This window comes from Pelodiscus sinensis, chromosome 2 (assembly GCF_049634645.1).
Source record: "Pelodiscus sinensis isolate JC-2024 chromosome 2, ASM4963464v1, whole genome shotgun sequence".
Lineage (NCBI taxonomy): Eukaryota > Metazoa > Chordata > Testudines > Trionychidae > Pelodiscus > Pelodiscus sinensis.
Window position 1 is genome coordinate 171,914,807 of NC_134712.1, and position 13,797 is coordinate 171,928,603.

Consider the following 13,797-nt stretch of genomic DNA (forward strand, 5'->3'; position numbering starts at 1 on the left):
AAGACCCTTGCACTAGTCTGGGTAGAATCTCAAGCAGGTTTAGTTAGCTGTCCTGGCTCCTATACTACCCTCCCTAATTCCTGTCAGAGCTGCTACAGAGGAAGCAATGGAAGGCATTCGGGGAAGTGGTTCCCTCTCCTTTTTGCTATATAATGACAGGTCTGATTCAAACACTTCCATTTAAGAGGCAGAGGTTGTTTTGCCCTTCATAATAAAATGCTCATTTTCTTAACATGTTTGCCTCAGATGGCTATCAGTTCGTCACCATGACTATAGACTCTTCCAGGCTGTAGTGTACTATTCTTCTCCTCTGGTGTATCTGAGAGGTTCCTCCATCCATGTTGTCCTGGAAAGAGATTCAATGGATCATCACTTATTGGTGCAGAGAGGTGCCGAGGACTCTTTCTTGTCACCCTGTTCTGTGGGAACAAGACTCTCTCTTTCATGATGCTCCCCATCTGTATTCCATATGTGGGTATACATGCACAGTAGCCTGAGTCCAGAAATTTTTAGTAAGCAATGTCCATTGCTCCACGTGTTCGGTTGTTCTCCTTGTGCTTCAAATCAAGAACATAAAGGGGAGCGCTATGTGAGCTGGGATTCTCTATGTCCATTTTGAGCTCCCTTTACTCTGTTCCTAGGAATACAATTTAGTAGTTTAGTGTTTTTATAGTTAGCATAATTAGTTTAGTTCTCCCTAGGCAGCTTCTCTTCCCATACGAGGACTGTGCCAAGAGTTCTGGGGTTCAAGAACTGCCTTCCCTACCTCTGATCCTTTTCATAGAATCATAGGACTGGAAGGGACCTCGAGAGGTCATCGAGTCCAGCCCCCCGCCCTCAAGGCAGGACCAAGCTCCGTCTACACCATCCCTGACAGATGTCTATCTAACCTCTTCTTAAATATCTCCAGAGAGGGAGATTCCACCACCTTCCTTGGCAATTTATTCCAATATTTGACCACCCTGACAGTTAGGAATTTTTTCCTAATGTCCAATCTAAACCTCCCCTGTTGCATTTAAAGCCCATTACTCCTTGTCCTGTCCTCAGAAACCAAGAGGAACAAATTTTCTCCTTCCTCCTTGTGACACCCTTTTAGATATTTGAAAACCGCTATCATGTCCCCCCTTAATCTTCTTTTTTCCAAACTAAACAAGCCCAGTTCATGAAGCCTGGCTTCATAGGTCATGTTCTCTAAACCTTTAATCATTCTTGTCGCTCTTCTCTGTACCCTTTCCAATTTCTCCACATCTTTCTTGAAATGTGGCGCCCAGAACTGGACACAGTACTCCAGCTGAGGCCTAACTAGTGCAGAGTAGAGCGGCAGAATGACTTCATGAGTTTTGCTTACAACACACCTGTTGATACAACCTAGAATCATATTTGCTTTTTTTGCAACAGCATCACACTGTTGACTCATATTCATTTCCTTCAGTGACAACCACCAGCACTGCCTCCATTGCCTTGAGGAGCCCCATATCACCACCAAGTGCAACATCTGCTGGTCCTTCTCACCTCAAATTCATGAGGGATGAAAGCTCTGTCTGCAAAAGCAACTCATGGAGTAGGCCAACAGACTCCATTCAGATTCAGGCTGGGGAGATCCTCTTGTACAATGGCCTCATATGATGAGTGGTACCCTTCTGAGCATGAGCTGTGTAGTTGAGGCAAAAATCCTTAAGCCTAAAAAGCCTTCTCATGAGAATAGGAGACATGAACATGGACATAAGGACAAGTCTCCATACAGATATTCCTCTGAGAGAAGGTTCCTCCCTATCTTAGTCAAAGTTAGGTGATTCCTTGTGTGAGAGTCCCAAAAACTAAGGTCTGCATAAGCCTTCTGTTCCAAAAGGAAAGGCATGAAGAAAGAAGGATCTGACAGGTACTACAGTGGAGCATGCTTTGGCAGAGATCTCTCAGGGAAGGGATCAGAAGAAGATCCCATGGACCGGAAGACATGAAATGCATAGCCCTAGCATGGGGGGTTCCATAACCACCATCACCCAAGAGAAGATGACAAGTGGTGGTAGTCGGTGACTCCCTCCTAAGAGGTAGAGAGTCATCAATCTGCCATCCAGACCAGGAACCTTGAGAAGTGTGCTGCTTATCAGGATCTAGAATTCAGGATGTAACCGAGAGTCTTCCAAGACTGATCAAACCTTCAGATCGCTACCCCTTCCTGCTTCTCCATGTAGGAACTAATGATACAGCCAAGAATGACCTTGAACGGGTCACTGCAGATTATGTAGCACTGGGAAGAAGGATCGAGGAGTTTGAGGTGCAAGTGGTATTCTTGTCCATTCTCCCTGTTGAAGGAAAAGGTCCAGGTAGGGATTGTCGAATCTTGGAAGTAAATGCGTGGTTGCACAGGTGGTGTCGGAGAGAGGGCTATGGTTTCTTTGACCATGGGATGTTGTTCCAGGAGCGGGGATTGCTAGGAAGAGATGAGATCCACCTAACAAAGAGAGGGATGAGTATCTTCACGGGCAGGCTCACAAACCTAGTTAGGAGGGCTTTAAATTAGGTTTCTTGGGGGATGGTGATGTAGGCTCTGAGGTAAGTGGGGAAGTGGATACTGGGAAGAAATTCAAGGAGGAAGATGCAACAACGGAAGACCCCTAATTCGTATGGAGAAGGTAGAACAATCTGCTCGTTGTCTAAGGTGTCTGTACACAAATTCAAGAAGCCTGGGAAACAAACAGGAAGAATTAGAAGCCCTGGCACAGTCAAAGAATTATGAGGTGATTGGAATAATGGAGACTTGGTGGGATGACTCACGTGACTGGAGCACTGTCACGGAAGGGTATAAACTGTGCAGGAAGGACAGGCAGGGGAGAAAAAGAGGAGGAGTTGCACTGTATGTAAGAGAGCAGTATTATTACTTAGAGCTCCAGTATATAGAGGGTGAAAAGCCTGTCGAGAGTCTTTGGGTCAAGCTTAGAGGCGGGAGCAACAGAGGTGATGCTGTGGTTGGTGACTGCTATAGACCTCCAGATGAGGTGGATGAGGTAGATGAGGCTTTCTTTGGGCAACCAAGAGAAGCTTCCAGATCACAGGCCCTGGTTCTCATCGGGACTTTAATCACTTTGACATCTCTTGGGAGAGCAATACAGTGGTACACAGACAATCCACAAAGTTATTGGAGAATGTTGGGGATAACTTCCTGGTACAAGTGCCAAGGGAACCAACCAGGGGCCATGCCCAGCTTGATCTACTGCTCACAAATAGGGAGGAACTAGTAGGGGATGTAGATGTGGGTGGCAATCAGGATCCTGACCAAAGGAAGAAAGGAGAGAAGCAAAATACACACCATGGACTTCAGAAAAGCAGACTTCAGAAAAGCAGAACTGATGGGCAGGATCCCCTGGGATGCTAACATAAGGAGGAAAGGAATCCAGGAGAGCTGGCAGTATTTTAAAGAAGCTTTATTGAAGGCACAGGAACAAATTATCCCGATGTGCAGTAAGAAAAGCAAATGTGGTAGGCGACCAGCTTAGCTTAGCAGTGAAATCCTTGGCAAGCTTAAAAACAAAAAGGAAGCATACAAGAAGTGGAAACTTGGACAGATGATCAGGGAGGAGTATAAATATATTGCTCGGGAATGCAGGGGAGTAATCAGGAAGGCGACAGCACAATTGGAATTGCAGCTAACAAGGAATGTGAAGGGTAACAAAAAAGGTTTCTACAGGCATGTTAGCAATAAAAGGGTGATCAGGTTGGGTGTGGGACCCTTACTGGATAAGTGAGGTAACCTAGTGACAAGTGATGTGGGAAAAGCTGAAGTACTCAATGCTTTCTTTGCCTCTGTCTTCACAGACAAGGTCAGCTCCCAGACTACTGCACTAGGCAACGCAGTGTGGGAAAGAGGTGGGCAGCCATCGGTGGAAAAAGAACAGGTTAAGAACTATTTAGAAAAGCTAGACATACACAAATCCATGGGTCCGGATTTAATGCATCCACAGGTTCTGAGGGAGTTGGCAAATGTCATTGCAGAGCCTTTGGCCATTATCTTTGAAAACTTTTGGAGATCGGGAGAGGTCTCAGATGATTGGAAAAAGGCAAATGTAGTGCCCATCTTTAAAAAAGGGAAGAAGGACAATCCAAGAAACTACAGATCAGTCAGCCTCACCTCACTGAAACTGGAGGATTGAGCCAAAAGAAATCTGATGAGGTTCAATAAGGATAAGTGCAGAGTTCTGCACTTGGGATGGAAGAATCCCAAGCACTGTTACAGGCTAGGGACTGACTGGCTAAGTAGCAGTTCAACAGAAAAAGACCTGGGATCACAGTGGATTAGAAGCTGGATATGAGTCAACTGTGTGCCCTTGTAGCCAAGAAGGCTAATGGCATATTGAGGTGCATTAGGAGGAGCATTTCCAGCAGATCTAGAGAAGTTATTATTCCCCTTTATTTGGCATTGGTGAGGCCACATCTGGAATATTGTGTCCAGTTCTGGACCTCCTACTATAGAAAGGATGTGAATGCATTGGAGAGGGTCCAGCGGAGGGCAACCAAAATGATTAGGAGGCTGGAGCACATGACCTATGAGGAAAGGCTGTGAGGGATTTGGGCTTATTTAGTGTGCAGAAGAGAAGAGTGAGGAGGGATTTGATAGCAGCCTTCAACTTCCTGAAGGGAGGTTCCAGAAACGATGGAGCTAGGCAGTTCTCAGTGGTGACAGATGGCAGAACAAGGGGCAATGGTCTCAAGTTACAGTGGGGAGGTCTAGGTTGGATATTAGGAAAAACTATTTCACTAGGAGGGTGATGAAGTACTGGAATGGGTTATTTAAGGAGGTGGTGGAATCTCCATCCCTAAAGGTTTTTAAATCCTGGCTTGACAAAGCCCTGGCTGGGATGATTTAGTTGGGATTGTGTCCTACTTTGGCAGGGAGGTAGACTCGATGACCTCCTGAGGTCCTTTCTAGCTCTAGGATTCTCTGATTCTCTGACAGAGTCATCTCTGGGTTCATTTTATAAACCCAATATGTTGTATCCAGAGGGTTCTGCCTGAGAGTTCAGTGCTGGGATCTCATTTGATGGCTCTGACATTCTCCATTTGGGAGAACACGGCACTTTCAGATGACCTGAATCCACTATCATCTTTCTTAGGAACCTCCTAACTACCAAGGAGGACTGAGTCCTTTACCTCACTGGAGGATATCTTTTCTCTGTCCTACCCACAATCTCCTTTGCTATTAGATCTGGCTCTTCTTAGGGAAACCACCTGGTGGGGAAATGTATCCTGCCCTATTAAGTCCACAGCTTGGAACATACTCGCATAGTACTGTTGGCACTGTCAGTAGAGCAAATCTGTCATATCAAGTGAATCTCATGCCCCCGATGAGACTTCCTTCCAAGGTAAACAAACCCAGTCTACACCAAAGAAAGTATTGTAACTATCTTCCTCTTTCCAAATATGGCTATCCAGGAGATTGCTGGTCCCCAATTTCTTGGGGCCCTCCTCCAGTTGATCCTTACTTGTCTTATTGGAGTCTGTGAGATCCATACAGATCCAATCCATGTATTCATGTGGGAATTGCATTGATTCTCTTCTCCCTGCTAATACCAACTGGCTCCTCTGTGAGAATACGTAGAGGAAGAGATTGAGCAAGATTCACCAGTTGTGCTGGGTATGTCATCCTCCCCTTCATCGGATGAGGCAATTGCTCCATCATTTCTCTTCACCCAAGCAGTACTAGGAATTGTTGTAGTGGATGGTAACTGAATTTCAGATACCTGTCAAAGAAATCCAGGACACACAATAGGACCTACTGGACATGTTTCATCCCTATGGCTTTTTGAAGGCAGATTCTCATTTTGGAGCCTCTGTCTACCCAGAGCCTTTCTCTAAATGTTTCTCAATCTGCATTTTCCTTTGCTACTGATTAGCTCATATGCTGTTCCTCTGCATCTCCAGACGAGGTGAGAACCCATTCCACCAGACCACAAGTCATCTGTACAGCCTATTTGTGAGATGCACTTTTACTAGAAATATGTAGGATGGCCAACGGGAGCTCCTCACCCAGCTTTGCAAGACACTATCCTTTGTCCAATACAACTGAGTGGGGATAGAAGTATTACAGAGAGCCATGACTGTAAGGACCCATATGTGGAGGATACACAAGGACCATCACTTGAAGAAGAAATGGTTTTCCACAGCCTTACTCAATACATATTGTAAGGAATGAGAAAGTGTCCTGCATAAGCCTGTCTGCTGCACAGGGAATGAAGCAGGGAAAAGATTGAGGTCTGGTTCAGAAATAATTTTCACTCTTTTTTTGGTAGTGATATTCATTAAAATAGATTAAAGCGGGCCAACTGAGAGCTCTCAAAATGTAATTGGAAATCTGGAATCAGTAGGTGTGTTTCTAGTAGGATGTGGCAGGGATTGGTTCATCTCCTTACATTATTTAACATTTTTGTTAATGGCTTGGCAGAAAACAAAATCATCACTGAAAAAATTTGAAGTGGACACAAAAATTGCAGAAAATAATGAAGAGGAATGGTCATTGATTCAGAACAATTAGGATTGTTTGGTTTGCTGGGTGTAAGCAAACAATATGCCATTTAAGGTGTCTGAATGTAAATGCATACATCTAGGAGCAAAGGCCATAAGCCATACTTACAGGATGGGGAAATTAATCCTGGGAAAAGATTTGGGGGCCATGGTGGATAATCAGCTGATTGTGAGCTACTGTGGCCGAAAGGGCTATTGTGATCTTAGGATACATACACTAAGGAATCTTGAGTATGAGTTATTTTACCTCTGTTTTTGGCACTGGTGTAATGGCTGCTGGTATCCAGTGTCCTCTTTTGGTGTCAGCAATTCAAGATAAACTGGAGAGGGGCCAGAGAAGAGCCATGAGAATGATGAAAGGACCAGAAACATGCCTTATACAGTCAGACACAAGGGGCTTGATCTGTTCATTTTAACAAAGAAGGTTAAGTGGTAACTTGATTACAATCTATAAGTAGCTATTTGGGAAATAAATATTTGATAATGGGCTTTTTAATGTAGCTTTAATTTTTAACCCCAGTGGAATAAATAGATATCACCTACCCACTGTTGCTATCAAGTATTGGTGTATTAGAAAACACAGTTTTAATTATTATAGATTGTTATTTATATAACAATCATAGGATCGAGCAAAGTACATTTATGGTGTAGGGGGCAGCATCAGTCCATGTAATGAAAAGTGATTTGGATATACTGGTAACATGCAAGCAGGCAAAGACATCTCCACCCCCAGTTCTGGATTCATGTAATTAGTAGTTAGTGAACCTTGAATAGTCTGAGCTGGAGTTCATTTTGGATAATTTCAGATATTTATCCAACTCTTTTGTGTCTGAAAAGTCTGTGAGAACAGTCTGTTCATGAGACAGAGGATTTCGATGAGCTCTTCTGCTTCCAGCTGGAAATATTGCAAGAAAGTTGTCCAAATATTTCAGTTCCTCAGAAAATAGTTTGACTGGAACTTCATAGAATGTTTGCTTAGAAAAAAAAATAGGCTAAAGCTCAGGGAGTTTTTTAGTTATTTAACTTTCCTCTCTAATGACAAGTATATTTAATTAATTCTCTTTGTTTACCTCTCACCTACTTACCGCAATCATGCTTCATAGCACCACTTCCAACCATCAGACTCTCCACATTTTTCATTGTCTGAAGATTTTATAAAGCTTCCTTCCCCCTAGCCATCATTCCCCTCTCCTTCTTTTTACTTACATGTATAGTAAAATAATTTTAAGCCTTCTTGGGCCTCTAAAGTTCTTCTCTCCTTCCCTTTTCCCCTTCTCTAAAACTTATTTTTTTCAAAGTATACTTCAGATTGACAATGCTTTTTGTAATGCATCAAAGTGCCATTGTTGTGAATGAATCTGAATCTTATGAAGATCCTCATGGAGTCTGAAGCAATGATGTGGGCTTATAATCACAATCTAAGCATCATCTTCCTGGAAATTGTTAGTTTTTGTTGAGCATCACATAGGAATGAAGAAGGATCTGAGGTGAGACTTCTAAAACTGGTTTCAGTGGAGTTGAGCAGGTGAGGCTCAGTCAGGTGAGAAATCAAAGCAGGCCAGCCTTGATGAAACTACTAGTTAGTGGTATTTGACAGACGACATGTTGCTAGGGCTGGTTAAAAATTTTCATCAAAACTGGAATAGTCTTGGTAAACTCATTTAGTTTTAATAAACTCTTAGGGCATGTCTATAGTAGAGAGTTATTTCGAAATAACAAGCAGAGCCTGTTATTTTGAAATAACACCACCTGATTGTGAAGAGGAATAGTGTTATTTTGAAATTGTTATTTTGGAAGTTATTATTTCAAAATAACTCCCTAGTGTAGACATGCCCTTAGAATTTTGAATTACAGTATTGATTTGAGACCATGTGCCTATAGTATACCTGCTTAAATCCACTGACACCGGCATCCATTCACATTGCTGTAACTTCTGGGAACTTTAATCAAGGCTAACTTCAGGAGAGACAGTTCATCAGACATGTGCTGTCCATGATCCCCTTGATTACACTTTACCATACATATCTGAATGATAATTTCAATTTTTTACTTTCAACAGTGTTTACAATTTCTGTGAAGGGTGGTGTTGGTTTTTTCCATGTCGTAAATGGTGGTCAGACATTCCACATGAACTTTACTCTTTGGTGTCATTTTCCATTTTGTGGCTGAACTTTCTGTGTTTCCTTTATTTGTGGATGAGCTTTCTGTGTCCATGCCCCTATGGCCCCTGGCATGGAACATAGACCTTCTTATTTCCAGAGTAAGGAGAAAGGATATGCTACCACATTCTAGTTAGGTGATTGGGGTTTTTTAAGGCATGCACAGAAAAAATAGTCTTTGTTTTATAATGATGTAGAGTCTATTTTTACTGGGATTTTTTTCATACTTGAACTTTTGTTAAAAAAACAAACAAAAAACCCACACTAACATAGGTGGGATAATACAAACAGGGAGTGCTATATCCTCCTGCTAGTAGCTTTATTTGTTTTGTTAACTGAGTTGTGCTGTTCTCTACAGTCAGACCAGGTGCCTGCGCTCCCCCCCCCCATCCCAAGTCACATGCTACTGCACTAAACCAGCTGCTGCCTCTTCAGTGACGCCTGCTTTGCTTACCAGCTCTGCCTGTCTCAAGCAGATAAACTTGTGGTTTTTGTCTCAACTTCCTTCAGCTACATGTCTCGAATGCAGAAGTGTTTCTCTTTGGCAAGAAGAGCATCCTTGAACACATTCCCAGCTCCTTTCTGTCTCTTGTCTTAGACTTCCCATTGCCCCACTCTGCTTGTAATGTTGGTATCGCTTTCAACACTGTACTTAATTTCTTCCATCTCAGGTATCTGCATACGCCTCCTCTGTACCATTGCCTGTAGGTACTTTTGCTTTAATTTTCATCTCTGCCTTCACTACTTCTCATGGTTCTTGCAACTTCCTGTCAATCCAACCCTCAATTCCCTTCACAGTGAAAATACATTTGAGCTTAGCAGTTCTTTTGCCTTGTAAAGGATCTCTCCATTTGAGCTCTACAGCGGCTCCTAGCTTTTGTCCCCTTAATATTATTATTGCCATAGAACCCAAATGTGTTTTGTGTGATACAGCCATGTAGTTGTAGGAAGACACAGTCCCTGTACTAAAGAATTTATCATTTTAAAGACCCCTTAGATAAAAATGTACTGAAACAATACTCTGTTGGCCCCATTATCCACCACTCTGGCTGCTGAGGTGCAAGGCAGATGAAAATATAAAGCAACCCAATATTATGATTCACAGTAGGATCCAAATCACAATTGTCCTACTTAACCTGACAGCTACATAGACCTAATTTCTCTTTCTACTCTTCGCTGCGTTCTCTATTTGTCTCACAGGCTCTGGAGTGGTTGGGGGCATGAAGACACCACCTGAGCAGTGGTGGGGCAGGACACCTTGTGCCAGGTTGCAACACCACTCACTCAGATTTGGAGGGGAATGGTATAGGGCAGTGGTCTCCAACCTTTTTAAGCACAAGATCACTTTTTGAATTTAAGTGCAATGTAAGATCTACCTCAAACCCAAATACCTTTGCCCTACCTCCTTTGTACCCCTTCTCTGAGGCCCTGCCCCTGCTCACTCTGTCCTCCCTCTCTCCTTTTCACCAGGCAGGGGCAGAGGGTTGGGCACAGGCTCTGGTCTTAGACTAAGGGATTTGGAGTGTGAGAGTGGCTCTGAGTTGATCCTGGGGCAGGGAGTTGGGGTGCAGGAGGGGGGTCAGGGTGCAGGCTTTGGGAGGAAGTTTAGATTCAGGAGGCTTAGGATTGGGGCTGGTGGCGTAGGAGGGGGTTCATGATTGGAACAGGGGTTCAGAGCTGGTTCCAGCTGGACAATGCTTACCTCAGGTGGCTCCTGGATAGTGGTGCTAAGGCAGGCTCACCCCTGCCCTGGCCCTGCACCACTCCAGCCAGTAAACTCCCTCCATCCCAAGCCCTATTGTGCCCCCTGCCTCTGTTCTGTGGAGATAGGATATAGGGTGGGAGGGGGGCACCCTGATGTCATCACCCCCTCTTCTCCCTTCCTTGCTCTGTACTGCAAGCAGGAGGCTCCCGGGCGTGGGGGCAGCTGCAAGGCAAAGGACAGGAGGTATGCAGCAGTGGGAGGGGAGAAGCAGCTGAAGTGCTGTGCTCAATAGTCTCTTGACCAAACTAGTCAGGATCACCTGTCAGAGGCTCCAAGATATTACCAGTAGATCCCGATCCACTGGTTGGTGACCACTGGTATAGGGGCTTAAAGGCTGGGGGAAGGGAAGGGTTGTGATGCTGATGGTGGGGGAGCACCAGAGAAGCAAAGAGGGTCAGGAAGGTGTGTGTGTGAAATCTATGGGGTGTCCAAATTTAAATGGTACTCCACAGCCTTTGCTACATCTAGTACAGCTGTCCCCAACCTGTGGATTGTGAGCGACTGGTGGATTGTAGAGGCTCTGACAGTGGTTCTCCATCTCAGTCCCTCGTCTCCTTCCTGCCGCCTTTCTTTTCCAGTAGCAGAGGGTATTTTAACAAACGCCTCTGCTGAACATAAAGTACAGGCTGCATGCTGCTGTAGCCCCAGGCTGATTTGCTGGATGCCTTCTCAGTGGGAATTGTTACTTTGAAAGGTGCTTAAAGGGACAGAGAAGTTTGAGAGGGGCGTGGGCTGGGCTCAATACTTTGAATTGCTGCTAGGTTCTTTCCTCTTATCCTGAAAAGGAGTCAGCAGAAAACTGCTCATCAGCTGTTCCAGCAATGTCCAATGGATCGGGGTGCTTCCCTTTTACAGACAACCAGAAGAGACTATATGGCCGAGGGGAGTGGGGATTCCCCCACAGTCTTCTATCCTTACTGGCTCTGCAGCTGCAGCAGTGGCCAGAGATGGGAATCCTCTGTAGCTCCTCAGCCTTGTCAGTAAGGGGAGGGGGGGGGAGAGGAGTTCCCTGCAGCTCAACAGTCACTGCAAGGCTGAAGGTAGGAGGGAATGAGAATCTACGCTGCCAGTCAAAGAAAGCCCCAACCTGAGAACAGCTTTGACTAAACAAGCCCCAAACAGGTTAATCCACATACATGCAAGGTGCATCCCCACCCCACCCCAACAGAGAGCAGTCTGTGTGTGACAGAGGGCAGCTGCAGAGGGTTAACAGCCACCTTGGTATCTGAAATGAAATACTCCTGTCTTCGGACTGGGACTTTCATGGAGCAGAGCCTGTGTCCAGCACAGAGAACATAAGAACGGCCGTACAAGGTCAGACCAAAGGTCCATCTAGCCCCAGTATCCTGTCAGCCAACAGTATCCAATACCAGATGTTCCAGAGGGAGGGAACACAACAGGTAATCCTCATGTGATCCCTCCCCTGTCTCCCACTTTCAGAGAAACAGAGGTTAGGGACACCATTCCTACCCATCCTGGCTAATAGCCATTGATGGACCTAACCTCCATGAATCTATCTAGCTCTTTTTTGAACCCTGTTAAAGTTCTAGCCTTCACCACATCCTCTGGCAAGGAGTTCCACAGGTTGATTACGTGCTGAGTGAAGATAAACTTCCTTTTATTTGTTTTAAACCTGGTGTTCCCAGCTAGGCAGGGGAAATAAATGTTCACCTGCTTACTATGAATTCATAATGGTATTTGTTGTTGGGTCATTTGTTGTCATAACTGGAATAACAACATAATTCATTTTGGTAATTTAGGATGATGAGGAAGTTTTAAGTAATGTGATTTCTGAATAAGGAGAAAGGAGAGAGGGTGAAGGGACTACCAGGGACAAGGCTGCACTAACAGACAGGGGAGAGAAGGTGCTTTGCCCCTCCTCAGGAAAATCCAGCCACTTCCTGGGGTGTTTAACAAAGGGAGCTTGGGACTGGGATGGTCATTTTGTGGGCAGCTATGTGCCTGTGTTTTTAATGTGGTGAGCTGTCTGTGGGACTGTTGCAACCAGTATTTTTATCAACATATCTCAGCAAAATTAGCTATACAGTAATTCCTCATTTAACACGGTAGATACGTTTCAGAAAATGATCGTCCTAAGTGAAAACATGTTATGTGGGGTCAATTTTCCCATTGAAAATAATGGAAAAGGTAGGGGTTGCGTTTGCACTCGCGGCTCCAGCCTGCACTTGTTAGCAGCTGGGACCGAGACATAAGGTTGGGGGACAAAGGGGACTGGGTTATAGTAGGGAGGGGAGATTTTTGGCTCTGGGGAAGGAAAGGGGAGGAGAGGGGAGGGGCCTTGCAGCTAGGTTTCCCTAGTGGCAGAGGTTTGCTGCTCGCCGCGCTGTTCCCCGGTGACCCCTCCTCGCCGGACGCAAGGAAGCAGGGGAAGCCCTGCACAGCTGCCGGCAACTGGCCAGCTGGGGAAACCCAGCTGCTGGCTGAAACGGGGGCGGAGGAGAGGGAGTGAGGCATCCGGCCGGAGGAGGTCGCTGGGGAATGGTGCGGTGAGCAGAAAACCTCTGCCGCTTTTGTAGGGAGGCAGAGGAAGCTCCGCACAGCTGCTGTAGACCAGCTGGCCAGTCTGGGAAATTGTGTTATTGAGGGGACGGTCGTGTTGTTCGAAAAATGTTCCCTAAAAAAAAAATTGTGCTATTGTGAAAACGTGTTAAGTGGGCACATGTTAAGCGAGGATTTACTATAATGGTAAACTGCCCATTTGCCTCCCGTCTACTGGAGGTTTTATAGGTTTGTTATTGATAGTGCTTAGGTGTGTTGTGTGCTTTTACCGCTCCTCCTCCCAGCTACTGATTATGATGCCTGTACAATATGGAGTCAAGTAATCAAAATGGCATCTACCACTAGACTCTATTTTGTTCTTAAAAGGGTGGGAAATTAGAGCCGCAAAGGCTTGGCAAGAAAAGCTGGTTTCAAACCAGTTGTACTGACTTGTCACTGACATCGCCTCAGAGTTCTCTCGCCACTTGCTTTATATAAGGAACTGGGCAACGTCACCCCAGGGCTATCTGTTCAGGAGGCAGCCGTGTGCAATTGTAGTTTTGCATCAAGGACCAAAGAACCCTATGACATCAGTCACAAGACCATCACTTTCCTGCTAGTTGAAGTTCCTGGCCACACATCGGTCACAGCTCCAGATCTTGCAGCAGTGGTTATCATCTTGCAACTGAGGCCCATTGTTCCTCTTCAATGGCTTCAGTGGCCCAGGAGTAGAAGGTACTGATCCACTATACACTATTATCTAACCTATTCACAGAAGGTGTCTGAATATTAGTAGGATATTATATGTATATTGGGGATTTTGTTGATTCTTTTGACAGGGGAGGGTATTTTTGAGCC

The 13,797-nt window shown here is 45.0% G+C and overlaps 1 protein-coding gene across 5 annotated transcripts in view; it reads left to right on the top strand.

Moving 5' to 3' along the window:
• PDE1C (phosphodiesterase 1C) overlaps nt 1–13,797 on the top strand; it is a 442,200-nt gene that overhangs the window by 133,266 nt on the left and 295,137 nt on the right. The window contains exon 1 of one of the 5 annotated variants that reach the window (XM_075921777.1): nt 13,439–13,674. The exons of the other annotated variants lie outside the window; for them this stretch is intronic. The gene's annotated coding sequence lies outside the window, so the exon portion shown is untranslated. Of the gene's footprint in view, nt 1–13,438; nt 13,675–13,797 lie in introns of those variants that run through there. 5 annotated transcript variants of the gene reach the window in all.